This window comes from Carcharodon carcharias, chromosome 9 (genome assembly GCF_017639515.1).
Source record: "Carcharodon carcharias isolate sCarCar2 chromosome 9, sCarCar2.pri, whole genome shotgun sequence".
Classification (NCBI taxonomy): domain Eukaryota; kingdom Metazoa; phylum Chordata; class Chondrichthyes; order Lamniformes; family Lamnidae; genus Carcharodon; species Carcharodon carcharias.
The window spans coordinates 87,881,251-87,909,131 of record NC_054475.1 but is presented as its reverse complement, the minus strand read 5'-3'; the positions used below and the strand labels follow the sequence as shown (position 1 = coordinate 87,909,131).

Below are 27,881 nucleotides of genomic sequence, written 5' to 3'. Positions count from 1 at the left end.
TTTTTGTCTCCCTGTACTTCATGATTAATGCCTTAACTGTGCAAACCATTCACTTGGCAAGACAATTGAATCTGCAATACTGTGACCATAAGACGTAGGAGCAGATGTGGGCCATTCGGCCCATTGAGTCTGTTCTGCCATTCAATGAGATCACAGCTGATCTGATAATCCTCAACTCCACTTTCCTGCCTTTTCCCCATAACCCTTGATCCCCTTACTGATTAAAAATCGTCTATCTCAGCCTTGAATATACTTAATGACAGAGCCTCTAGAGCCCTTTATGGTAAAGAATTCCATAGATTCACTACCCTCTGAGAGAAGAAATTCCTCTTCATCTCTCTTAAATGGATGACCCCTTATTCTGAGATTATGCCCTCTGGTCCTAAACTCTCCCACAAGGGGAAGCAACCTTTCAGCACCTACCCTATTAAGCCCCCAAGATTCTTGTATATTTTAATAAAATCGCCTCTCATTCTTCTAAGCTCCAATGAGTACAGGCCCAAACTACTCAACCTCTCCTCATAAGAAAATCTCTCCATACCTAGGATCAACCTAGTGAACCTTCTCTGGACTGCCAGTATATTTTCCTTAAATAAGGGATCCAAAACTGTTCACAGTATTCTAGGTATGGTCTAACTAGTAGCTTGTATAGTTTTAGCAAGACTTTCCTATTTTTATACTCCATGCCCTTTGAAATAAAGGCTAACATTCCATTTGCCTTCCCTATTATTTGATGAACTTGTATGCTAGCTTTTTGGGATTCATGCACGACGACTCCAAAATCCCTCTGTGCTGCAGCTTTCTGCAGTCTTTCTCCATATAAATAATATTCAGCTCCTCTATTCTTCCTGCCAAAGTGCATATTACATTTTCCCACATTATATTCTATCTGCCAAGTTTTTGCCCACTCATTTAACCTATCCATATCCCTCTGTAGACTCTGTGTCATTCTCAACACTTGCCTTGCCATTTATTTTTGTGTCATTCACAAACTTGGCGATAGTACATTCACTTCCCTCATCCAAGTCATTACTCTTTATTGTAAACAATTGAGGCCTCAGCACTGATCCCTGTGGCACTCCACTAGTTACAGGTTGCCATCCTGAAAAGGCCCCTCTTATCCCAACTCTGGGTTCTATTAGTTAGCCAATCCTCTTTCCATGCTAATATACTACCCCCAACACCATGAGCTCTTATGTGATTAAGTAGCCTTATGTGCAGTACCTTATCCAACACCTTTTGGAAATCCAAATATATTACATCTACTGGTTTCTTATTATCTATCCTGCTTGTTGCTTCCTCAAAGAACTCTAATAAATTTGTTGGCATAATTTCCCCTTCATGAAGCCATGCTGACTCTGCTTGATTATATAATGCATTTCTAAATGCTCTGCTATTACACTCTTTATAATAGACTCTAACATTTTCCCAATGATGGCTGTTAAGCTAACTGGCCTATCGTTACCTGTTTTTTGTCTCCCTTTTTGAATAAGGACGTTGCATTGGCAGTTTTCCAATCTTCTGGAACCTTTTCCAAAATCTAAGGATTCCTGGAAGATTAATACTACTGCATCCCCCACTATCTGTGTAGTTGCTTTTTCTAATATCCTTAGGCTGCAACTCATCAGGTCCAAGGGACTTATCGGCCTTTAGCCCCATTAGTTTCCCCAGTACCTTTTCGCTAGTGAAAGTTATTGTATTTATTTCCTCCTCCATCTTTTTTCCCCTTGATTATTTAGTATTTTTGGAATGCTATTAGTGTCTTCTACCGTGAAGACTGATGGAAAGTATTTATTCAACTCCTCTGCCATTTCCTAGTTCCCCATCGTTATTTCTCTAGCCTCCTTCTCTAAGGGGCCTATGTTCACTTTGGCCTCTCTCTTCCTTTTTATATATTTAAAGAAGCTCTTACTGTCAATTTTTATATTACTTGCTAGTTTAACCTCAAAGTTTATTTTCTATCTCTTTATTATGTTTTTGGTAATCTTTTGTTGGTTTTAAAAACTCTCCCAATCCTCTGGCTTACCACTAATCTTTGCCACATTGTATGTTTTTTCTTTCAATTTGATACTATCCCTAACTTCCTTGGTTAACCATAGTTGGTTTATCCCCTTCGTTAGAATCTTTCTTCCTTGCTGGGACACATCTTTGTTGTGAGTCATGAACTATTTTCTTCAATGTCTGCCATTGTTCATCAACCATCTTTTCTGTTAAACTCCTTCCCCAGTCTACCCCAGCCAACTTTGCCCTCATTCCTTTGTAATTACCCTTATTCAAATTTAGCATAGTTTTTTCTGACCCAAGTTTCTCACTCTCAAACTGAATGCTAAATTCAACCATGTTATGGTCACTGTTTCCTAGGGGATCTTTGACTCTGAGATCAATTATTAAACCTGCCTCATTACACATGACCATATGCAAAATAGCCTGATCCCTGGTTGGAACCATAACATATTGCTCTAGGAAACTGTCCAGAATACACTTTGAATTCTTGCTCATGGCTACCTCTGCCAATTTGATTTTCTAAATCTACATGAAGATTAAAGTCACCAATGATTAATGCACTGCCTTTTTTACATGCCCTCATTATCTCCTGATTTATTCTCTTTCCTACAATGTAGTTACTGTTGGGGGGCCTATAGACTACTGCCACCAGCATCTTCTTCCCCTTGTTATTTCTTACCTCCACATTCTACATCTTCCGATCCAAGATAATTTCTTGCTAATGTACTTATGCCATCTCATACTAAAAAAGCTACCCTGCCACCCTTTCCTTCCTGCTTGTCCTTTCGAAAAGTCACATACCCCCAATATTTAGTTCCCAGCTTTGATCGCCTTATAACCATGACTATAAGATCATACTCATTAACCTCTATTTATGCTGTTAATTCATTTATTTTGTTCCGAATACTCTATGCATTTAAGTAAAGGACCATTAATTTTGCCTTTTTACCATTTTCTCCCCCTTTGACCCTATTTGCAACTTTTTTTTATGTTTGTACACTCTGTCCCTTCCTGACACACTCTGGTTATCATTACCTAAATAGCTGTCCTGCAATACTGCCATATCCTTTTGCATTGTAAGCCTAAATATACCCTCTCCAGAACCCTCCACTCTCAATTTAGATGGAAGCCCTCTCTACAATCCTAGTTATTTGATTCACCAAGACGCTGGTCTCAGCACGGTTCAAGTCCCACTGGAACAGCTCCCTTCTAACCCAGTACTGGTGCCTGTGCCCCATGAACTGAAACCCATTCCTCCCACACCAATCTCTGAGCCACGCATTTAACTCCTTGACTTTATTTGCTCTATGCCAGTTTTCTCGTGACTCAGGTACCAATCCCGAGATTATTATCTTGGAGGTTCTGCTTTTTAATTTAGCTCCTAACTGTTCAAATTATTTCAGAAGAACCTCCTTTTCTAGTCCTATCAATGTTATTGGTACCAACATGGACGACAACTGGATCCCTCCCCTCCCACTCCAAGTTCCTCTCCAGCCCTGAGGAGATGTCCTTAACCCTGGCACCGGGCAGGCAACACAGCCTTTGAGGCTCACGCTCATGGCTGCAGAGAACAGTATCTATCCTCCTAATTATACTGTCCCCTACCACTATTACATTCCTATTTTCCCCTAACTTGAATGGCTCCCTGTACCACAGTGCCGTGATCAGTTCACTCATCCTTCCTGCAGTCCTTGCTCTCATCCACACAGCTTGCATGAACCTCGTAACTATTGGACAGTTGCAGGGGCTGAGGCTCCTCGAAAGATACCCCCTGGGTCCCCATACCTGCTTCATCTGCAGTCACACCCTCCAGTCCCTGATTACAGACCAAATTTGAATTACCTAATCTGAGGGGTGTGGCTGCCTCCTGGAACAATGTGTCCAGGTAACTTTCACCCTCCCTTTTGTGGTGCAATGGCTGCAGCTTGGACTCCAGCTCTTTAACTTGGATCGGAAGTTCCTCAAGCTGCAAACACTTCCTATGGACGTGTTCGCAGCTGCAAACACTTTCTATGGACGTGTTCGCTCTGGATCACCTTGGTATCCAGTACCCCACATGCTGCAGCAGCAACACATCACCCATTCTGCCATCACTATCGTATTTAATTTAATTTATTATTTAAAGACTGTAGTATCCCTGATCTTTACACTTGAAGAACCCCCCACTCTTTACACTTTATCATTTTTTTTTACGCACCAGTATCGATCCTGTACTTAACAAGCTATTTTTAAGGAAAAGAAGACTAAAGACCTAAACACAAACTAAAGACCTTACTTATACTTTAAAGCCTAGAAAGACTCACCAATCAGCCGTTCTCTGCCCTCTTTTACCTCTCGCGTTCTTTAATGGCCTCTCCTCTCTCTCTCTGCGCTCTTTAATGGCCTCTCGCCTCTCTCTGCGCTCTTTAATGGACTGTGGTGAGACATGGTTTATGACCCAGTTGGCACACATGTCCCTAAAAGGTCTATTAGTGTGTTGTGGCTCGTTGTCTGATATGATCTCTTTAGGCATACCGGATATTGCACTCTCATTGTGTCACCACAGAGAGGCGTCTGATGATTGGAAGCCTGGAAAATTAATCAATGACTAAGAGAAAGTCATCGTCATGGATAACAAATAGATCTGTTGTGATTTTAGACCAAGGGTATGATGGAATCTCATGAGGGTGTAAAGGTTCTTTGTGTTGATGTGGTTAGTGGCTCTGGCATGCTTCACACACCCCCACTACCTTCTTGATATCATTGTTGATCTCTGGTCAATACACACTTTCCTTTACCTATACTCATTTGCCCCTGGTGTAACTGTAGCAATATGTCCTCGTGAAGAGCTTCAGGTACGAGCACCAGTTTTCCTTTGAAAATCACACCTCTTAAAATATCCCATTCATCTTTGTATGGCCAAAAACCTCTAAGGATGCCTGGCCCTTCTTGTATCATATCAGGTCAACCTTCTACAATAACTCTCCATAGTGCCTTCAGTCATGGATCTTTGGCTGTTTCCTCCTGAAGCTGGTTGTGTTTGTGTTGACCCAAAACTCATCAGATCAACATTGAGTACCTCTTCTACTTCGATATCTATGCAGTGTTCTTATGGGTCTAGCAATATATCTGCTGTTTGTTTCGGATTTAGTAACTTGCTCAGTGTATCTGAAGTAACCATTTTGCTACCCAGTTTGTATCAAAAGTCATTGTAGTCTGTGTAGTGCACTCATCAGTGGATTGTGCCAAATCATTTCCAGTTGTTTGTGGTCAGTTTTCACAATGAATCATTTACCGAACAGGTATGTGCAGAATCTTGTGATACTGAGTACCAGTGGGTGTCTCATGCACTGTTTGAATAATTGGATTGTGTTTGCGATAGATCTTTGGAGCCAAATGCAGTTGGCTTGCCGTTTTGCATGATATGCGTTCCTAACCCTTTTTTGAGATGTGTCGACCTCTGAGACCATCTCTCTTCTTGGGTTGTTTTATTGTAGAATGCATGTCTCTCCTGACAGTGCCTGTTCATGTGACTCAAACATGGTCCTCCTGCCATACATATGGAACATTCTTCCTCAAGAGATGATGCTTTATCGACAAGTTGGGCATGTATGGAACTAAGAAGTTGAAAAATCCAAGGCATCTCTGCACATCCTATTCGTCCTGGGGAGTAGCCATGCCTTGTACATCTTCCAAGTTTGGCTCGGTCAGGACAGATCCCAGAACTTGAATAATCAGAGCTGAAAAGGTTAATCTGATCTAACCTGGCATTTCTTGTTGTTAAAGACAAGTCCTTCACAATGAGCTGCTGCTATCAACGATTGTAGAATATGGCTATGCTCTTCTGATTACTCACAATAAGTGCTTGTTGTGGAAGATAGAATCCAAAGCCAGCCCTTTACCCCAAGCTGGTTTATCCTCAAGACAGCTCTTCAGTGCATCAGTTTTTCAGTCCCTCCACACCAGTGTTACAGCTATAACCGAGGTGCGATTATTTCTTATTGAAAATTTTTCCCAATACCCTCGCTATGACGACTTGAAGTATAGTCGGCAATGGCAATTTTTGATAGTCTCTGCGGAGACTGAAAAAAAAACAATGTACTGATACATTGACACATCTGTTGTAAGTAGTGTACTGACTCAATGGGATTATTCTTGGCCTCTTCTGGTAGGTTGGTGATCTTGTATATGGTCACAATGTTGAGTCCAATACACATAGGTTATCCTGCTATCGCTGGTCTGCTTGTGTCCACCAAGTAAAATACTTGTACTTCCATGCAGACTTGTGCAGTTGCATTGCAATGTCAATGTGCTTATGCAATGAATGGATGACCAGTTGTACACAGTTAGTTTGGCTGTTGTAGGTTGTATCATTGACTTCCAACAATCTAGATACATATCCTTCAGAATCCTGACTTGCAAAGACATTCGCACTCACTCCTGTCTCGACTTTGGCTGCAGGTGTATGTTTGCCACTTTTCTTTGGACATATGATGCTGACGGTAGCAAAAACCTCTAAGTATTTGACTTCATCCATATATTGGCTGGGATTTTCCGTGCCCGCTGGCATCAGTGCTATGAGCAGAGAATATGGCGAGAAGGCCAAAAATCAGTTTCATGAAACCAGTTTGCGATCGTCCGTTCCACCTGCCGATGGCGGGCCATGTTCTCCGCTATCGGACGTCAGGAACCTCGTAATACATCAACATATCATTATAAGCTAGCCCGCTGGACTCATTCCCGCGCTGGATCGTCCGCCTCGGCGATGTGTTTCATAACAGCATATTTAAGGCGTGCACTTGGCAAGCTGCACTTTGCTCTGGATTTCAAGGTTTGTTTGTCTACCTTGCTTCGGTCAGCACTTGCAGTCATCAACAGCAGGCTTCACAGACAGCACCATATCACTTTTGGGGGCTCATGGGTAGGTCTCTACCTACCAGATCAGCCATACGTGGGCAGTTTTTCAATAGCTGCAGGGCAAGGTCTTGCTTGGGGAAGGGGGAGAAGTGGCCTCAGGCAAGGGAACAGGCTGTAGGACGAGGGCTGTACTGGGGAAGGTAACCCAGGGTGTGTGTGGAGGCAAATGTTGATCTGTGCAAGTGGCCTCAAGATGGTGAGGGCTGAGGAGGCAGTCTCCAGAGGAGATAAGGCCAGATGGACATATGAGGGTATGTGTGTGAGAATGGGAGCTGATGTCCCTTGAACTGGCAGAGAGCGAGATGCCAGTGAATGTGTGATGGGCTTGAGTGTGTGAGTTTAGAGTGATGAGATGGTTGCCATACCCTGGCTGCATGGATGAGATCATTCATCCTCTATCTGTATTGGATGGTCAGCCTCTTCTGTGCAACATTGGGACTGATCACCACTGCCATCGCCTACCAAGCCGGAATGGTAATGGAGCTGCCCCTCCTGCGGCCAGAGCTAGGGTAGAGGAGTCACAGCGGAACTCCACGGCACCCAAAAGGCGCTCGAGGGCTGGGAGGCAGTCTTCTTGCATTTCAGGGCAATGTCTTCTTTGCTGCAGTCCTGGATTGGAAGTACTGAGCGTGGCTGTACTTTAAATGTGGTGCCTGGCGTGATGAAGTGGCGAGATGACAGCGTGGCATGTGAATCAGAGCCTGCCCACCATCAAAACGGCGTGTTTCCCAGGAATGCATAAGTAATGCAGCGAGTTTGGGACGATACGGCATGAAAACCCGCTACTGCACTTAGTGCAAATCTGGGATGATTCTGCTCATTGTGTTGCAAAAGCCTCTAACCATTTGACTTCATCCATACGTTCACAATTGGAAGGCCTGTTCGCTTTCTAGTTGAAGATCTTTCCACTCTGAGTCTTAATCTTGGTCCAACCTTGTGTATGTATTTGCATTTATACATGTCTCTGGTGTACTCCCTGTTGTTGCTACCAGTGTGCTAAGGATACTTTCTGTTTGGTTGTATCTTACTGTAGCCTACGGTCGCACCTCTGGAACCAGGTTTCCTGCATAGGCTATCCCAATGTCCTTTTATACTGCATATCTTGCAAAGAAATTGGAATACAAGATGGCTTCGGGTGGGCCCAGTAAACCACACTTCCCACATTGCTTGCTTGCTTTCTGTGTCCTGGCTACTACAATAATACTGGTTGCCATACCTAATGCTTGCAGGCATTGTGGTCCACCCACAGTGGCTTCATACTTTCTGCCATCTGTTAGCAGTGTGTCAATATTGTGACCTTTCTTTTTCTTCAAAAGGCCTTCTTGAAGGCTTCGATTGGTGTTGAAGCTATAACCAGCTCCATCATCGGTTCAGACAGCTCACAGCTTCCAAAAAAGTCCTTATCATAGCTCCAGCTGATGAGCTGATCAATTGATTCCCATCGCTGCTGTTTGTAGGCCATTAGCTCCAAACAACGAATCCTGAAATAAAAACAAAAAACTGCGGATGCTGGAAATCCAAAACAAAAACAGAATTACCTGGAAAAACGCAGCAGGTTTGGCAGATGCTGCCACACCTGCTGAGTTTTTCCAGGTGATTCTGTTTTTGTAACGAATCCTGAAGTTCACTTTTACGCAAAGCTGATCCTCCAGTTTAACAGGGGCCTTCTGATCCTCCTTAGACAGGCCCAAAGTGTTGACTCCTTGCAACCCCTTGTTTCCACTGCTTGTTTATCTGGTTCTGTGAAGGATAAATCTAAAAAGCCATAGCTGCATCCTTTGTTTAAACAGCCTAAACTCGGATAGGATGTCTGTAGCCTTCCAATTCATGCTGGGGAATTTGGTGGTCATCTCTCTGATGTATGGGGGATTTGTAATCTCTCTACTCCATGGAGAGATTCACCAATGCAGCTGCTGTGTTTTGTTTTAGTCTCTTCCTTCTTGCTTTGTGGCTACAGTTCTGGTTTTTTCCCATTTTGCTTGCTTTTGTCTTTTGCATGGGAATGGCACCTGAGGGAATCACAATGGCCCTGCAGCTTTTCCTGCCCAATTCAAAATGGGCTGCACAGCAACTTGCTATTCCCATTAACCAATGATCTGGCTAATTCACAAATCAGGTACTTACTGTTCTGCAAAGCACCGTCTGTAAAGGGACTCTGCCTCTCAGGGTTTCAGTATACGTACAGCCTCTATATTCTACAAAATCTTGTTTGTGGTTTGTCCTGTAGTCTTCAAATTCACATTGTTGTGTTTCTAATACCCCGTTACACAAGCTTACCAATCTCACACCAGGACTGGCAAACTATATGTAGGTTCTGTTTATTTGAAGATATGGTGCAGGATGGCTCAGCAGACAGATCTACTTTATGGATTTAGTGACTATTACTCAAGAGCCACACAGCTGCAATTTCTGCACACATGCTGGTCACATGCTATTGTACAACTTGGCTACTTGTTCATTTGCACATTCCCTTAAACTGATATCACAAGATGGGGTGGCGGTTTGGAGTTGGGGTAGTGAGTGGGTGAGATGCAGGTAGCTCTCTGTATACAGTTTTTCAGCGCCAAAACTGAAACGGTGTCAGGGCCAATGACCTTTTCTGTATCCAGTGTACTTAGCCATTAATTAATGTTACATGGAATGAAATAAGTTAGCTAGATAACATATATGATAGTTTTGACCCAGGGCAGCATTGCCTTGAGCAGGCCCCATGCAATTAAAGGTTTGACTTGGAGCCCTTATATTTTACTAGACAATGCTACCAACTTAACCTGGTTTCAATCCACACACTATGATCACGAAAAGGCATGTTTAGAATAAGAAATATACAAATAGATGACAAAATCAGAAGCAGTGGTGGACGCAATAATAATTGACATTGAGCAGCTAAAAGGTCTTGAAACACCAATGTTATTTCAGTAAATATGCCACATGACAACTCAGAAACTAACTACAGCAAAGTCTAATGTAATATGAGTAGTTAAGTGGTAGTTGCAGTTTGTATAAGTTAAATTTTGCCTTCTCCTTCTCATCTCAATCATGACGGTAGGAGGTGAGAAGGTGAGCGCTGGGGTCAGAGCACACTTCTGATTGCTACGTGTCCTCTGGATCATGACACTCATTAGAGAAGAGCTGCATATCCTCAGTTGTCCTTGTGCCGCTCTGTTTTCAGTATGTAAAATAATATGCCCTGATCATCTAGTTGCATAAGTAATAGAAAATTGCCATTTTTCACCCTTCAGGCTTAACTAAATGTGATAGGAGATAGGGGTTGAATGTTCAGGGATCATTGCAGCTTAGATTCTGAACAAATATATAGATTGTACAAATTCATCTTGGGCATTAAAGCCTTTCACTACAAATTTAACTGTGTCCTATTATTTGGGATATTATTTAGTCTTATTTCAGCTCCATTAATCATAATTTCAGTGTGACTTCTGGTGCCATGCAGTACTCCTTTCAGGCACTTTTCTCATCCTTTGTTTTTATTTATCTCTGTTTCTCCTTTCAACACTATGAATTTTCTTTGTTATTGAATTTTCTGTCTCCTTTTTCCTTCAATCTATTTTCTTTTGTTCATTGGATTTTTCTACTGCTTCTGAAGAACTCAAAGCCCAGGATTTTGCCCTTGTCAGACCGGTTCGGCGGGAGCGGTTGGAAAGCCGACCACCCCCGTGATCAGGGCTGGACCACGATTTCGCTATTGGCCCGCCCAGCAATGAATCACGTACTGCAGCGCTTAGAGCTGCCTGTGTGTTGGTGGGGGGATGGGGGGGGAGAGTAGGTGGCGAGGAGGGCGAGCAAGGAACTTTGCACATGCACGCAAGGAGGAAAAGCTCCCTGAGGCACAGAGTTTCCTCAGGGAGATGAAGATATGAAAAATTAAAAATAAAGCATTTTAAGATGTTAAAAAAACATGTCCCCTCTGTCATACGTGACTCTGACATGTTAGAAATTAGTATAAAATTATTTTTTTTAATGACGAATCGAAACCTCATCCTGTCTGTGGATGAGGTTTCGCAAAAAATGGAAAGGCCGCTTGGGTTGGACGTGCAGCGAAAAATTTAATTTTATTAGATTATTGTTGGCCTTAATAGGCCTTTTAATTGTTGGCGGGCATGCTGCCAACTCCCGTGCGCGCCCGCCAACCAAAATATCGTGTGAGTGTATGATGACATCGGGACACTTGCCTGGCATCATCGCGCGTCACTTTATGCACGTTCGGTTGAGGCGCACACCCGCCCAACGAGCAGAAAATTCTGCCCAAAGTGTGGACTCTGAATAAAATATATCTTGGCTAAGAGTTCACATATTCTCTACAACAAATCTAACAAATAATATTGAACTACCTTAAAGAAAATTGAAGAGGAGAACTATGTAAATTCTTGTTGCTTACATTTGTGTGGTGTATCCCTGCTAATCTTTGGTGACTTGTTGGCCACATATTGACTGGTTTGACAGCCAGTTGTAATTTGTTTTCTTAAAATGGATATAATATGAAGTTTTGTGTATGTGCATTTCTCCCTAGTGCATTAGACTTGGCTGCATGAGATAAATTTAATGTACTGGATCAAATATTCTGTCAAATTATACCTTGAAATAATCATGGAAATTAATTATATGTAATTATTTGGAATATATGCAATAAACCTATCATGAATTGTCTTCAACTTTGATTAAGACATTGTTGATCTTATAAAGAGCAATACTGATATTGTTGAATTTTGTTATCTGCACATTAATCAATTAAATTGACTGCATATTTGTTTCTTCTTACGTAGGTGATCTTTCACTGAATTCACTCAGGCCCTCTGACTGGCTCTGGGCCCAGTGCAATTGCACAGCCCTAATCTAGCTCCAGTGGGGACTAGATGAAGAGGCTGAGTAATGCACTCAGTATTTTTTACTGAAGAATGCTTCAAGCACTTCAGCCTTGCTTCTTACACTCATGTGCTGGCTAAACCATGGCTGAAGATGGGGATGCTAATGAAGTTTGCTCCTCTGTTGGCTACATAATTGTCCACCACTGCACTTTGCTCTTCTCCATTGTGGAACTGCTTAGCTCTACCTGCAGCCTGCTGCTTTGTTCATAGTTCATTCAAAGCAGACCCGCTACACTCCCCACTGAACCGGGGGTGAGCTATCAGTTTGACAGTGAGTGAGGGATAAATGCATGACCATGAGATTATATATTGTGGTCGGATACAATTTTGCTGCTGATGTCGGCCTATAGTGCCTCGTAAATGCTGAATTTTGAACTGCTAGATTGGACCTAATCTTGTTCCACTTAGCAGTAGTACCATGGTGGATATCCTCACTATGGAAATTGTACATTATTTTCAATAGGAATATGCGGCATTCAGTCCTACCAGTGCTATCGTGAACAGATATGATTATGACGAAGTCAGATAGGTTACTACCTCGTGATGGTTCAGTGACCACCTGATGCAGACCCAGAGTAATGTTCAAATGGGTAGTGAGGAGGGTTTCAACGGGCCAATTGGGCTGAGGTTGCCTAAGTGTCACCCTAATACAATGCCTGGATAGAAGTCTTTTGGATAGTTTTCCTTATAAATTGAACTTTTTAGTGATCGATTACAGCTGGAGTTTTTAGAAATCAACAATGTCATGTGGGACTAGGGTCATCTGGAGGTCAGGCTGAATAGTGGTTAGCAAGATTTCTTACCTGAAAGATATTAGTTATCCAGTTGTCTTTTTACTACAAATAGCTAGCTTTCCTGGTAATTCTTCTGGAACTTGCTCATAAATTTACGGACTTATGAAATGCAGTTTCATAAATTGACATTGTGTGATTTGAATCTACAATCTTTTGCATTGCTTGTCCAGTACCACATTCACTACACAAGCATACACACACAACCACATCTTTCTACATTAATTAAATGGCTTTGCCTCTCTAACATGTGGTCAAAAACAACATCAACATGTTGAAAGCATGTGAAGAGAGAGAAACTCAGTTAACATTTCAGGCCCATGACCATCAGTTCTGATGAAACATCATCGACCTGAGATTTTGGGTGGAATCTGCCAGTAGTGGTGAGGTTTTCAGCAGTGGGACTGGAAGTGCATAGCACTTCAGCTGGTCATCGCGATCACATGATGGCCAACCAATTAGGTATTCATACATCAGGGGTGTGGCGAATCATGCAGTTGGGTGGGGGGAGAAGTCGACGCCCCTGCCATTACCTCATAGGGTCAAAGGCCAGGCTTCATATTAAAGGGCACTTGGACAGTCACAAACCTTGCAAGCCAGAAGCATCAGTCTTGTTGTCTGAGAGGAGGTTTTGGGAACTGCAATTGCTGCCACCCCCTATCCATTTGTTGATCCGTGGAGCTGATGCCATCCCATACAAAAGTGACAAATGTCCAAGCACACACAAAGAGCGGCTCACAGTTCAATGATGCCTCCACAAGGCTTTGCGGGGATGGCAGGGGGTCCTATTTCCCAGGGAGGCAGCATGAGGCCTTCCCTCCTGTCCTGAGCACTTTTGACTAGTTGAGAGCTCAGTACTTAGATTTTGCCACACGCTGGTCTCCATTTACCCCACCATGGGAAACTCCATCCTGGAGGTTCACTGCAGAGAACTCTCTTTGTTGACGTAGCCATGTCTGTGGGCACTCACACAGTCACCCTGGAACTGGAAGCCATTGCCCTGCACCCTCCCTCAATCACTTTTGACCTTCCCTCCATCACCCTGCACCACTATCATTGACCCTTGGGCTTCCTCCCGGCACAGTGGAACTGCCTCCCATAACCCTTGACTTGTCATCCTTGACCAGCCCTCTATAATCCTTGACCTTCCCCCTGTTACCCTTGACTCTCAGAACTTCAACATTGACCTTCCCTGTATAACCCTTGATCTCCCCACATATGCTTGACCCACTGTCTTTTAACATTGATCTTCCCTGTATAGCCAAGTTTCTTTCCCTGACCCTCACGAGACTTCATAGGGCTGCAACACCCCTCCCTTCCCCAGACAGCCATCCCCCGTTTCCCTTTGATTGCCACCTACCAATCTCAATCATCAATGCTTATTTCAGATTTCCAGCATCTGCAGTTTTTTACTTTTGTATTTATGTTATGGTGTTCTTTCATGGAAATAAATTGGGTCATTTTCTATGGCTAAACCTGACGAAAGGGAAAAAATAAACATGGTAGTCAACAAAATTATTTTATTTTTGTCACATCTTCCTGGATATTTATGAAAATTGTTTTGTTGTTTCCTTCTGTAGTTTGTTTGCATAATGCCAACAACTAGTTCATAATTGTATAAATAAATTAAAACTAATTAGTCATTTTCCTCATTAATAGTTCCGCTTTTCAAAAGATTGAACATAGCTTCCAAGTTTCATACTCTATTTCTTTTCCAATTCTGGGAGAAGATCTAAATTGTATCTAGCATAATTTGACTGGAATTAATTAAATGGAATTTGCATATACAAATTAAACAAAATTTGTTTTCTGTTCCTTATTCAAGCACGATAGTCTCACTTGAACCCATCAAGATGTTCATGGCTGCAATTATGGAAAGTATCTCATCCAAGAGTTTCCAAACATGCGCTATATCTTATACTCTGAAACAGCTTAAATCGCTGAAATATTTCTGGAATCTCAGCAATATTGTGTTGGGTCTGGCTCCATGTTCAACTGATTGATTTTAAATTCTCCATTGAACATTGTACCAATATGACTGGATTTATGGGAATGTTCAGAGGATGCATAGGTTTATGTCTGTTTTCCTACTGCTTCTCCAACACACTCCTGAGAGTCCAAGATTTCATTCATATACAGAGGAATTGATGTAGCATATGCAGTAGTTTATCTTAATTTAACTGTCAGCCAGCATGTGGTAGCTGCAGACAATGTGTGCTGTGTTAGAGTTGGATTCCCATTCATCATTAGTATTTTGCCAAAGTCTTTTTCCAGGAATGATGTTCTGCTGAGAGTTTAAGGAGTTAGGATCCAAATTAAATGCATAACCTCAAAGGTAATCATCTCCGACTTGTTAACTGAGCCAACTGGCATAGGGTCAAGCAGATTAGAGAATTAAATTAGTGGCTCAAAGCATGGTGTGGAAAGAAATGGTTTTGATTAAAGGGGCACTGGCACAAATACTCGGGCAAAAAGAAAGCTGATCTGTTGGGAAGGGCTTTACTTAAAGCAGGCTGAGACCAGTATCCTGGTGAATCATATAACTGGGGCTGTGGATAGGGCTTTAAACTAACAGGGTGGGGGAGGGGGTGAGGAAGGAGTTCAGGTGAAGGGAGATTTAGGAAATCCAAAGAGAAAAATCGAGGCAATAGAACAGTGTTGCAAAGGGAGTAAAGAAAAGCAAGATGGGACAGAAAGGGACTTTAAGTTTAACAATAACAGTGCATCAATAAACAAGGTCCATGCAGGGAATAGTAGTAAAAAATAAAGGCCCTTTATCTGAATGCATGAAGCATCTGCAATACGATAGATGAACTGGTGGCACAAAGAGAGAAATGGTTTGGACCTACTCACCATTATGGAGACATGGTGACAATGTGATCAAGTTTGGGAAATAAATTTTTAAGGGTACACAACATTCTGAAAAGTCAGGCAGAATGGAAAAGGAGAAGAGGTGGCCCTGATAGTGAAGGATGACATAAGGACATTAGTGAGAAAGGAAAGGATCTTGGCTGAGAAGATCAGGAATTAGAATCACTATGGGTGGAGATTATTAATAGCAAGAGTCAGAAAAACTGGTGGGAATAGATTAAAGACACTGTAGCAGTAGTTATAGCACCTGTAGAATGCTTTCATGACAGTTTCCTGGATCAATATATTGTGGAACCAACTAAGAAAAGAGCTATTTTAGAACTAGGATTGCGAAATGGGGCAGGGTTAATTCGTGATTTTATAATGCAGAATCCTCTGGAAAAAGCGATCATAAGACAATTGAATTCTGTATTGACTTTGAAAGCAACAAATATGCTCCAATCACAAACAAGAATCTTAAACTTAAACAGAGTCAATTACATATGTATGAGAGAAGAATTGGCTAAGGTTGATTGGGTAAATAGACTAAAAGGTAGTAAAATTGCAGTAAATAAACAGTGCAAAACATTTAAGGAAACAATTCAAAATGTTCAACAAAAATACATTCAATTGAAAAACATAAGTTCGACAAGGAAGATCCATCCATGGTTTATTGATGGGGTTAAGGATATTATTGGTTTAAAAAAAGAGGCTAATAATGTTGCAAAGAATAATAATAATGAACCTTGGGATTCGGAGTGTTTTAGAAACCAGCAAGGGTGTTATAAAAAATGTGATTTTAAAAAAAGGAAAGTAAAAAGGAAGAGAATAGTCAAAGTAAATGCTGGTCCCTTAAAAACAGAGACAGGAGAAATTACCTTGGGGAGCCAAGAAATAGCAGAGATATTGAACAAATATCTTATGTTTGTCCTTACAGTAGAAGACACAAGTTAATTGACAGAAATATAGGGTAACTTAGGAGCTAATAGGAGTAGGAAAATCAAAGTAATTAATATTAGACGTAGTATTGAAGAAGCTTAAGGGACTAAAATCCACAAATCTCCAGGATCTGATGATTCTAAAATAGATAGCTCCAGAGATATTTGAGGTACTGACTATGATTTTCCAAAATTCCCTAGATTCTGGAACTACCCCAGCAGATTGGAAGTTAGCAAATGGAACAATGCTTTCATGAGAGGAGGGAGAGAGAAAACCAATCAGGCCAATCAGCCTGTTATCGGTCATCGGGAGAATGATGAAATTTATTATGAGGTCTTAACAATGCACTTAGAAAATCATAGTATCAACATGGTTTTATAAAAGTAAAATGTGTTTGACAAATTTATTATTGTTTTTGAGGTTGTAAGTAATGGGATAGATCAAGAGAACCATTAGATTTATTATATTTGGATTTCCAAAAGACATTTGATAAGGTGCAACACAAAAGGTTAATAGGCAAGACAAGGGCTCATGGAGTTGGGGGTTATATATTAGCCTGGATAGAAGATTTGTTAATGGACAAGACCAAAGAGTAGGCATAAATGCAACATTTTCAAGTTGGAAGGTGGACGAGTAGGGTGCCTCGAGGATTAGGGGCCTCAGCTATTTGCAATCTGTATTAATAACTTTGACAATGAGACTGAGAATAATGCATCTATGTTTGCTAACAATACAAAGCTAGGTGCAAATGCAAGCTGTGAGGGTGACACAAAGAGGCTGCAAGGAGATGTAAACAGGTTTAGTGAGTGGGCAACAAGGTGGCAGATGGAATATAATGTGGAGAATCTATCCATGCTAGTATATGTGGGGAAGTATGAGATTATTTACTTTGGTCGTAACAGTAGAAAAGCAAAATATTTTTTAAAAGGCATGAGACTCATAAATGTTTATCTTCAAAGCGACTTGGGTGCACTAATACAAAGAACACAAAGTTAGCCTGCAGCTACAGCAAGCAGTTGGGAAGGCCAGCGGCATATTGTAGGGAGATTGGAGTACAATGTTAAATAAGTCTTGCTACAATTGTACATGGTGAGATCACATCTGGAACAGTGTGTGCAGTTTTGGTCTCCATATTTAAGGAAGGATATACTTACATTGGAGGTGGTACAGCAAAGGTTGACTGGATTGATACTTGGAATGAGAGGGTTGTCCTATGATGAGAGGCTGAGCAAAATGTGTCTATATTCTCTGGAGTTTGGAAGAATAAGAAATGATCTTGCTAAAGCATGAAAGATTTGGAAGGGTTTTGTCAGGGATGTTTTTGTGTGTGGGAGGATGGGATGGGGTTGCTGAAAAATAGACAATGGTCGTCATGATGAATAGCAGATGAAGGAAGGTGGGGGTTTGCATGTAGAGAAGGAGGACAGCAAAAAAAAAGTGGTATTTGGAGAGGATGCTACACTAAGAATTGTTGGGATAAGAATATGGCGAGCGTGAAGCCAGGCAGAGCAGTCCTCTTGAGAGAAGGAATCACCATCTGTGATCCTGAGTTTCTTCTTAGCCCAGGATGTTTAGGCATCCCTCCAAGATGAGCCCATGGATAAAAACAACATCTGGGTGGTGGGGTGTTGTCAGGTGGGTGGGGGGGGTGGGGTGGGGGGGGGGGTTGGAATAATTGGAGATTCAGCTATATTATCTTCATTTACATTAACATCCATTACAAAATGCTTTCTTTACAAGTGCAGTTAATATTATTCAATTGGCAAATATGGAAACCAATTCATGCAACAAATAAATGACCAGACAATCATTTTTTTGGCAGTGGTAGTTGTGGAAAATAATGTTGGCTACCACACCATGGGAAATACCCCACTCCTTTTCAGATATTGTCATAGGATATGACATCTGAGAAGACATATGGGGCCTTGGTTAAATATGTTTTCCAAAAGACAACACCTTCAACAGTGCAGTATTTCCCCTTACTCAACTGAATTGTCAGTTGGAGCCCACAGCCTTCCATCTCAGGAGTCTGCTACTAACTGAATCAAACATCACTGAGATAGACAGGAATTTCAAGAGTTCAGCTCCAGAGAAGCGAGGAAGATGCTGAGATAAGGAGCAACAGCTAGTTAGGCTGTGCTGCAATCGCCCTGTAGCAAAATCCTCAACAAAAATAAAAAGGAGAGACGAAAGTCAGCGGTAGCAGAAGGAATGGGTTTAGCAACAAGTTGGCCAGTAAGCAAGGTGAAATGTAATTAATTCAGTTGGCTGGGAGTTAGAAAGAGAAGCAAAGTGGAAGAAGTCATGAATAGAGACATTGGAAAGATTAGGATTTCTCTATCACCTTAATGATCTCCTTTCTCCTTACCTGCCCTATATCACTCCACCATCACTTTTTGTTCTAGGATAAGACATATGCCTCCATGACTAGTACTGCACCATCTTCCTTCAGCTCAAAAATTGAGACTTTAAATCACTGATAAATCAAATAGAGAATTCAGAAGAAACTTCTTTACCAAAGTGGCTGCTGCCAGTACTGCAACCACCCAAGGCCTAGGATCATTGAAGGATCCAGGCACAATATTGAAGGTGGGAGGTGGGTCAGGGGGGAGGGGTGTTGGCAGCAAGGGCACAAGGGTAGTTTTCAGTCACATCCACCTCCCCCAGCCCCCTTTCCAGATACCGGGTCCCTGAAAACAGAGACTGTTTGCTTTTGAACGAGGAACTCTGCAAGCAGCCACAACAGTGTTTGCTTTTTGGGTCCCACACAAAGTGAGTCCCCTGCCTGCCGCTAGGTGAATATCAATGGTGGTGGGATGGGGCCCTTCAGTGGGCATTAATTGCCCACTTAAGTGCCTCAATTGATGGTGGGGTGGAAAGACTGTGCACTGGTCTTGCTGCCACAGATGTAATCAGGGCAGAGATGGGAAGGTGGCAGGGTCGCCACCCTCCACCTGATTAAATGACCCTGCCACCAAACTTGCCACAGGGGAGGGCATTAAATTCCACCCCTCGTCTCTGTGATGGTGATTAGATCTACACCATTTCCCTCTTTTGCTATTATTGCAGATGTTTTGCTTGTTTTTTTCATTCAGATAAAATTTAATTTTATTTCTTTACTATCCTACATGGACCTTACTCACTGATACACTATTACCGTTAAATTCTCTATCCCTGCCTGTCCCACTCTACTTTTCTATACTCACATTGCTGCACCGTTCTATTGCTTCAACTTTTCTCTCTGGATTTTAAAACCCTCTTCACCTGGATCCTCTCACCCACCTATGTTAGTTCAAAGCCCTATCCTCAGCCCTATACAATTTGCTAGGACACTGGTCTCAGCCTGCTATAAGTGGACCCCATCCCAACAAAATAACTCCCTCTTTCCCGAATACAGGCGTCAGTGCCCCATGAATTGAAACCTGTTCTTCCCACATCACTCTTTGAGCCACACATTTAATTCTTTAATATGCTTGACCCAATGCCAATTGGCATGCAGCTTGTGTAACAATCCCGAGTACCTTTGAAGTTCTGTGATTTAATTTGGACCCTAACTCCTCAAACTCTCTCAGCAGAACATCGTTCCTAGTTCTACCGATGTCATTGGTTCCCATGTGAATCATGATAACTGGACCCTCCCCCTCCAGGTTCCTCTTTAGCCGTGAGGAGATTTCCTTAACCCTGGCACCGGACAGGCAACACAACTTCAGGGCTCCCAGCTGTGGCTGCATTGAATAGTATCTATTCCCCTGACTATACTGTCCCTTATCACTAACAATGTCTTTTTTGCTCCACCACCCCTGACTGGGAATGGCTTACTGCGCCATGATGCCATGATCGGTTTGCTCATCCACCCTGCAGTCCTTGTTCTCATCTAGACAGGTAGCAACCGCCTCATACATTTTGGTCAAAATCAAGGGCCTGGGCTCCTCCATCACCACATGCTGGATCCCCATACCTGCCTACTCACAGTTACAGCCTCCTGTCTCTGAGCATTGATGAAATGTAAAGGTCTACCTAACCTAAGGATGCCTCCTGGAACAACTTGTCTCACGAGAGGATACAAATAACATCTCAGAAATAATTGTGAATCAGAAGGTGAAAGGGAGGGAGGAACTTAAAACAATTACGATCACAAGGGAAAGGGTACAGAAAAAAATTATTAGAACTAAAAGCTGATAAGTCCCCAGGTCCTGATGGACTTCACCCTAGGGCCTTAAAAGAAGTGGCTGCTGAAATAGCAGATGCATTGGTTTTGATTTTCCAAGTTCCCTCAGTTCTGGAAAGGTTCCATCAGATTGAAAGATAACGACTCCTCTATTCAAGAAAGGAGGGAAACAGAAAGCTGGAAACTGTGACATCTTGTCAAATGCCTTCTGGAAGTCCAAGTATCGCAAAACCATAGGTTCCCCTTCATCCATGTTGTTTGTTACTTCCTCAAAGAATTCCAATAAATTAGTCAAACATGATTTTCCTTTCATAAAACCATGTTGACTCTATCCAACTACATTTCCCTTGAGTAAATGTTTTAAAAAGTGAGCTTAAAATTTGTCATACGGAAAATGCTAGAATCTATTATTAAGGAGATCATAGGACACTTAGAAAATCTCACTGGTGATGCTTCTATAGACTAGGCAATGGAGGGCAAGGGAACAGCACGTGTGGGAGTCTTCTCGCACATAGCTTGCAAGGGCCCTGGTAAAGTTTGATGCCTCCATGCACAGGCATGATTCAGGGGGACGGACCTAACCTGAGTCAGCCCCTTGAACTGTGGAGTGGGGGGAGCGCGCACAGGCATTTATACAAACAGCAACAATAAAAACACAGCACACCTCCATAAAGTGCAACTATACGTACATTTGCAAATGTGCAACAACAATTCACAATGATTGTACACATGTGCTACCGGAGTGAACTCAACATTTTAATTTAACGTGCCCCACCACTGTGCCTAGGTGCTCCCCTGACATCCGCAGCAGGATGAAGCGAGCCTGCTGACTACTACGTCCTGTTGTCTTTGATAACTTTGGCACCAGACCTCTCAAGGTCCGAGGCCTGGAGGGCCCCGGCCTTCTTTGCGTCTCCTGCTCTGGGGCAGGTGCACCTTCAGCAGTCCCAGAGCCGGAGCTGATGGGGTCATAGACCAAGGGATCTCAGGATGCTGGGGCACCCTTGGAAGGTCCTGAGTGGAGGCCTCAGGGGTGTCTGCCAGACTTTCCTCCTCCATTTGGGTTTCTGAGGTCTCGTCCCTGACTCCTTGAGGAAAAGGGGCCCCTGGAGGGAGGTCTGGGTGCCCCATCCCCTTCTCATGTAGCCACTGCAAAAGCTTGCCCATGGCTACAGTGACGGAGTGCAGGTCTGTGCACATCTCCAGCAGAAACTGGGCATTCTGGTGGACGAGATTCTCCATGGTGTCTGCCATCCTTCGCATGGTGATCTAGATGTGCGCACATGTCAGTGCCATTATATCAGAGAGCAGACAGACGGACTCCTCCACCTCTCATGCCACTCTGTTGAGAGCCTCTGATACTTCCGCCTGATGTTCCCCTGCCTCTTGCTGTATCTCCAACATCTTATCTAGGCCCACTCCCAGAGCCTTGTCATCAGGTTCAGACTTAGCACTGGCCTCTTCTCCAGCAGTCCTCCGAGTCCCAGTGACCTTGGCTGTCCCTGCCTCCTCCAGGTGCAGCCACGTGTCTGTGCAGTGACCACCAGAGTGTGACTCTCATTCGTGTGTGTGTGTGTGTGTGTGTGTGTGTGTGTGTTCGATCAAAGGCAGCTGTCTGGAGGCTTTGATGTAACAAAATATAAGCATGGTTTGAAATATTAAGTAGGTAAACATGGGGGAAGTGTAGAATGTAAGGTGTAAAAGGATATTTGCATTTTTGAATAAACCAAACTAGATTGTTTTCAAAGGAGGGGTGAAATGTGTCACCTAGCCAGGTGAAGTTCAGAAACAGTGTGTTTATTTTTCATAAAGACTACTGGTAAAATTGGCACAATGATTATTTTTATGATCAGGGAGGTAAAGTCCAAAGAGATAGCAAAACAATGGGTGTAAAGGCAGTTATTTTAAGATCTAACAAGTGTGAAGAGTCTTCAGCATCTAAGCCTCAAGCTGTTGTCTACAGAGAACTCACTTTGGATTGGATTGCTCAGGGTATCATATTTCTTTGCCTGAGTCTTTTAAAATCTATGTGTCTTACTGTTGTCTTAATGCAAGTATAACTGTGAGTTAGATTAATTATGGGATTTAAAAGTTATCAAAGTAGTAATTTCTAGATCTATGCCTGTATTTAAAATCATTTCTCCTATTAATGAAGTTTCTATTTAGTTTTGTAAGAAACCTATATGACTTGGTGGTCTTATTACTATTGAATTCAAGGCACGCATCTCGAAATTTATACAGATTGCAAAACAAGTTGTGGCAGATGTTTCAGGTTTCCCTCTGGGATTTGAGCAACTCAGCATTTACCATCAGCTGTGCCATAACAGTGAGCCTATGAGAGAGGTATGACCCACCAGGGTTGTATCTCTGGGCTGGTGGAAGACACAGTTGTCATTATCGTTGTCATTCTCCTCAGTCCTCTGCAGACTGGGGCTGGGGCTGGACTCAGGATTGGGATCTGGCCTCACCCTCTTCTTGCTGGCAACTGTAATGGAAAGAGGGGAGAGTGAGTGACTGCATAGACTACCTCCTACATTGCACTGAGCATCACCCTCAGGTTTCTATGTGCAGAGATTAAACATGCTTCCTCACTGGATGGCTGGGGCAGACCGGCCTCGCTGTCAGCATCAGCATATGCACGGTCATGTTCCTCCCCTGCCAGCTCAGCAGCCTGCTCTTCATAATGTGAGAGGGAGTGGAGATTGAGCATGCCCCCTCCCGTCTTCTCTCTCACTCTTGATATGCACTGTCTTCTCCTAAATAAAGATATAAGGTGGTTTCCAACCACTTATGATGCAGGTGACATTTGCATGCTTCTAATCTCCACCACCAGCCCATTGGCAACTGTGTGCCATATGAAAGTACCCCAAGGGTACTTCAGCAGCTGAAGTACCAGACCTGCGAGCTCCAGCAGCTAGAAGAACAAGGACAACAGAGACATGGCAGCAGCAGCAGCGTCTGCAGTTGCCAACCAGCACCAACATCCCCCACAAAATTTATACCTTGAGTGTGGCTCATTCAGCGACCCGCAGTCGCCTCCCTATCTGCAGGCCACATGGACTGCAGTGGGGCTATGAGGCAGGGGCCCTGTACCTTGCAAAGGGCTTTCATGCATGGGCAGCACAGATGGTGACCTTGCTTTTGAGGACCATATCCCAGTTCCCATTCAGTGAGGTGAGTACGGGGAGTAGAGGATTCAGTTACCCTGGCAGCAGGGATGAGGTCCTTCATTCTTTTCCCGCACTGCAGGGCGGTCCTCCTATGAGTTGAATTGACACTCACCATCCTGGCGACCTTCTCCCATTGCAAGTGTGGTGAGGCCAATGGGTCTCCTCCTCCCATCCCTTGGATAAAGGACATCCCTCCTGTCCTCCACTGCTTGAAGACGTATGTCCAGTGAGGCATTGCAAAACCTTGGGTTTGATGCCTGTAGACTCCTGCCTGCCATATCCAGCTCTGAACTCCAATGTGTGATGAATGAGTAGCTGTCTGGGTGCCTTTTAAATATGGTGCCCAGATATGACTGTGGGGTGTGCAACTTCCCACCCGCCCGCCCTGCTGCTTGATTCCCCAGGAAACTCCCAGCTGTTTAATTGATCACCGTAGCATCGTGCGATTTGGCATGTTTTCCCGCTAGATTCTGTGGTGGGAGTCCCTCTCACATGGTGGGTCACCACGTGATCCAGGCCCAGAGGGCTAAATCCCGACCATAGTATCCAACAGATAACCCAACAGGTATAAAGATAGCTAAAAGGAAACAGTGATGAACAGAATTTCAAACAGCGTCCTATGGGGTTACAGATTTTTCATTGCTCCTGCACTGATATTACCACGTTAGTGCCCAAACTGACTGGTAGACATGAAATTACTTTTACAATACAAGCATATGCTTTGAGTGGTGTTAAAATTAATTGAAATTTATGTCAATATCAGTAGCACTGCCAGTCAAACTGGGTTCAGTTGCAAATGATATCAGAACTGCCAGAAAGGTTTAGCTTGAAAGTATGTCTGGGTATGGTGCCATCCAAAATAAATGGGCACACTATTATACAATAAAATATCCCAAAGACTATCCTTGTAATTTCCTGCTCTTTTACTGCTGGCATCTTATACCTGAAGGATCACAAGATACAACAACTCATCGGTGCCAACACCCCTCAGAACTTTCTATCCCGTCACTTCCCTCTGAGCCATCCGTCCGTTTAATCTTATCCCTTGCTGTGTATTCGTGATACCCTCAACCTGCCGCTTGCTGATCCTGAACAATGTGTCCTTAGCAAAGGTCTCAACTTCACCCCCTTTCCTCCAGTTTGATGAAGTTTGACCTCAGCATGATACTGAACTTTTCTTCTGTTGCCTTCACCTTCCTGCCCACTTCTTTGGCCAGGAGTCCACCCCACTCCCCCCTCACACACACACACACACACACACAGCAGACTCTTTACCCAGCACAAGTATTCACCCAGCCCTCCATCTGGACCCGTCCCTCTGGCCCCTTAAGCTCTCTGGATCTTTTGGTTAAAGCTCCTGGAATGACAACAACCGTCTCAATTTCATGCTCCCCTCACCCACTCAGTCTTCCTCTGAACTTGTTGCAGTCCATTCCCTTCGGTCCAACCCGAACATTGTCATCCAACTTTTGACAAGTGTGATGTTGTTGTTGTTGTCTGCAAAACTGACCTCTACCTTGCAGAGGAAGAACAGCAACTCCCTGACACTTCGTTCTACTTGCCCTGTACCTTGATCCCACCATTAAACATCAAGCCATCGTCTCCCAGGTCTGTCACTGACCTCATTTGCTCTGGAAATCTGACAGCTTGCCACTTCATAGTCCCCAAACCCAGAACAGCCCACTTCTACCTCCTTCCCAAGATCCACAAACAGGACTGCCCTGGTAAACTTAGTATTTCGGCCTGTTCCTGCTGCACCTAACTGATTTCTTCTTTTTATTTTCTCCCTTCTCCAGAGCCTCCCTGCCTGTGACTCTTTCAATGCCCTCTGACGCCTCAACAGTTTCCTATTTCCTGGCCATAACAGTCTCCTCTTCACTATGGACATCCAGTCTCTCTACACTGCCATCCCTCACCCAAGTGGTCTAAGCTCTCCATTTCTTCCTTGAACGGAGGATCAACCAGTCTCCATCCACCACCACACTCCTCCGCCTGTCTGAACTTGTTCTCACATTGAACAACTTCTCTTTTAACTCCACTCACTTCTTCCAAATAAAAACTGTTGCTATGGTCACCCACATGGGTCCTAATTATGCTTGCCTTATTGCGTGAAATGTCCTTGTTCTAGTCTTACTTAGATCCTATCCATCATTTCTTTTTCCAGGACATTGTTGATTATGTTGGTGCTATTTCCTGCTCTTGCCCTGAACTGGAACATTTCATCAGCTTTGCTTTCAATTTCCACCCTTCTTTCACCTCCACATGATCCATCTCTGACTCCCCCCTACACTTCCTTGTTTCTATTTCTGGGGATAGGCGATCAATAAATATTCAGTATAAGTCCACTGATTCCCAAAACTGCGATGACTACAGTTCCGCACACCTTGCTTCCTGTGAGGAATCTGTCCCGTTTTCTGAGTTTCTCAATCTCTGTCGCATACACTCTGATGATGCAACCTTCCATACCAGTATTTTTGTTTTGCCTTCCTATCTCCTCAAATGAGGAATCCCACCCCTTTCCCACTATGGTTGCCAGTCCGTCAACTGTGTCTATCTCATTTCCAGCACTTCTGTTCTCACCCCTTCCCCTCCCTCCCAGTACCAGGATGGGATTCCCCTTGTTCTTTTCCAATTCAGTTTAATGTATTTGCTGTGCACAATGTGGTCGGCTCTACATTGGGAAGACCAAATGCAGATTGGGTGATAGCATTACAGAGTACCACCATTCAGTCTGCAAGGCGTGACCCTAAGCTTTCAATTGCCTGTCATTTTAATTCTCCACCTTGCTCTTTGACCTTGGTCACCTGCAGTGTTCCAGTGAAGCACAGTGTATGATCGAGGAGCAATACCTCATTTTTCGATTAGGCTCTTTACTTCTGGACTCAACAATTGAGTTCAACAATTTCAGACCCCTGCCACATGCTGGGTTTTTTTCAGTTTTTGTATTACTCTCGTTTATCTTTCATTTTTGCTTATGGACAGCAACTGTTCATCGTTCTGCCATTCACACCACCTCCAGACCCGTATTTTGGAGTGTCAGCCATGGCTCAATTAATAGCACTCTTGCCTCTGAATTACAAAGTTCTGGATTCAAATTCTAATGCAGGGCTTGAGAACAAAAAAAAATCGAGACTGATGCTCCAGTCTGGTTGTCCTGCACTGTTGGAGGTGCCATCTTTCAGATGAGATTTTAAATTGAGGCCCCATCTGCCTGTTCGGGTGGATGTAAAAGACCCCATGACATTATTTCAAAGAAGAAGAGCATGCCCTAGCCAATATTTATCCTTAATCAACGTCACAAGAACAGATTATTTGGTCATTATCTCTTGTTGTTTGTGGGAGTTTGCTGTATGCAAGTTGGCTACCACATTTCCTGCATTACAGCAGTGACAACACTTTAAAACAGTTCTTCATTGACTGTACAGCACTTTGAGATGCCTGAAGGTCATGAAAAGTGCTGTATAAATGCAAGTCTATCTTTATTTCTTTACTTATTCCATCACCACCCTCTTTGGCCTTGCACAATGATACCTGTTGTCGTTTAATCTCTTCTGTCTTCCACCCAATCATAGAACTTGTATTTTGTCTTTTTCTCACCGCGCCCTCCCGGCTTTTCACTTGCTTAAAACCTATCACATTTCTAACATTTCCCAGTTCCGAAGGTCTGTAATCTGAAACATTAACTCTTGTTTCTCTCCTGATGTTGCCTGACCTCCTGAATAATTGCAGTGTTTTTTTTTGTTTTCATTACTCAAGAACTGCTGGCTGCCACTCTACAACAGCCCCAGGAAGAGGAAAGACAGCAGTAGAACAGTACTGATGGAGAGGCTCCGTTACTTGTTCTGACACTTTGCAGCTACCAACTCAGATATTGGCTTTGCACATGCCTTAGAAGGTAATATAGAGTGGGGTTCTGCACATGCTGAGTCATGGGCATAAGTGGGCTGCAGCCAGCCAGGTGTAATGGAAGGTTGCGTGCCAGCTCACTAGAGGGTGAGGTTGCAGATGAGTCCTGCTGTGAGGCTCTCAAATGAGGATCTCAATGAAGTAGCATACCAGAAAGTGTTGACGGGCATGTATACTAAAATGTTGGATGCATTGTCTGACCTGCCAGACAGTCTCCTGTCACCATCAAGGAGCGTGAAGGAGTCCGACTCCAAGTTGGCAGAAGGTATCATGC

The 27,881-nt window shown here is 43.2% G+C and overlaps 1 long non-coding RNA gene across 1 annotated transcript in view; it reads left to right on the top strand.

The window, feature by feature from the left end:
- LOC121282583 overlaps positions 1–27,881 on the top strand; it is a 72,954-nt gene that overhangs the window by 17,079 nt on the left and 27,994 nt on the right. Inside the window, exon 2 of the long non-coding RNA XR_005944080.1 lies at positions 27,458–27,596. This is a non-coding gene — a long non-coding RNA (uncharacterized LOC121282583). The remainder of the gene's footprint in view (positions 1–27,457; positions 27,597–27,881) is intronic.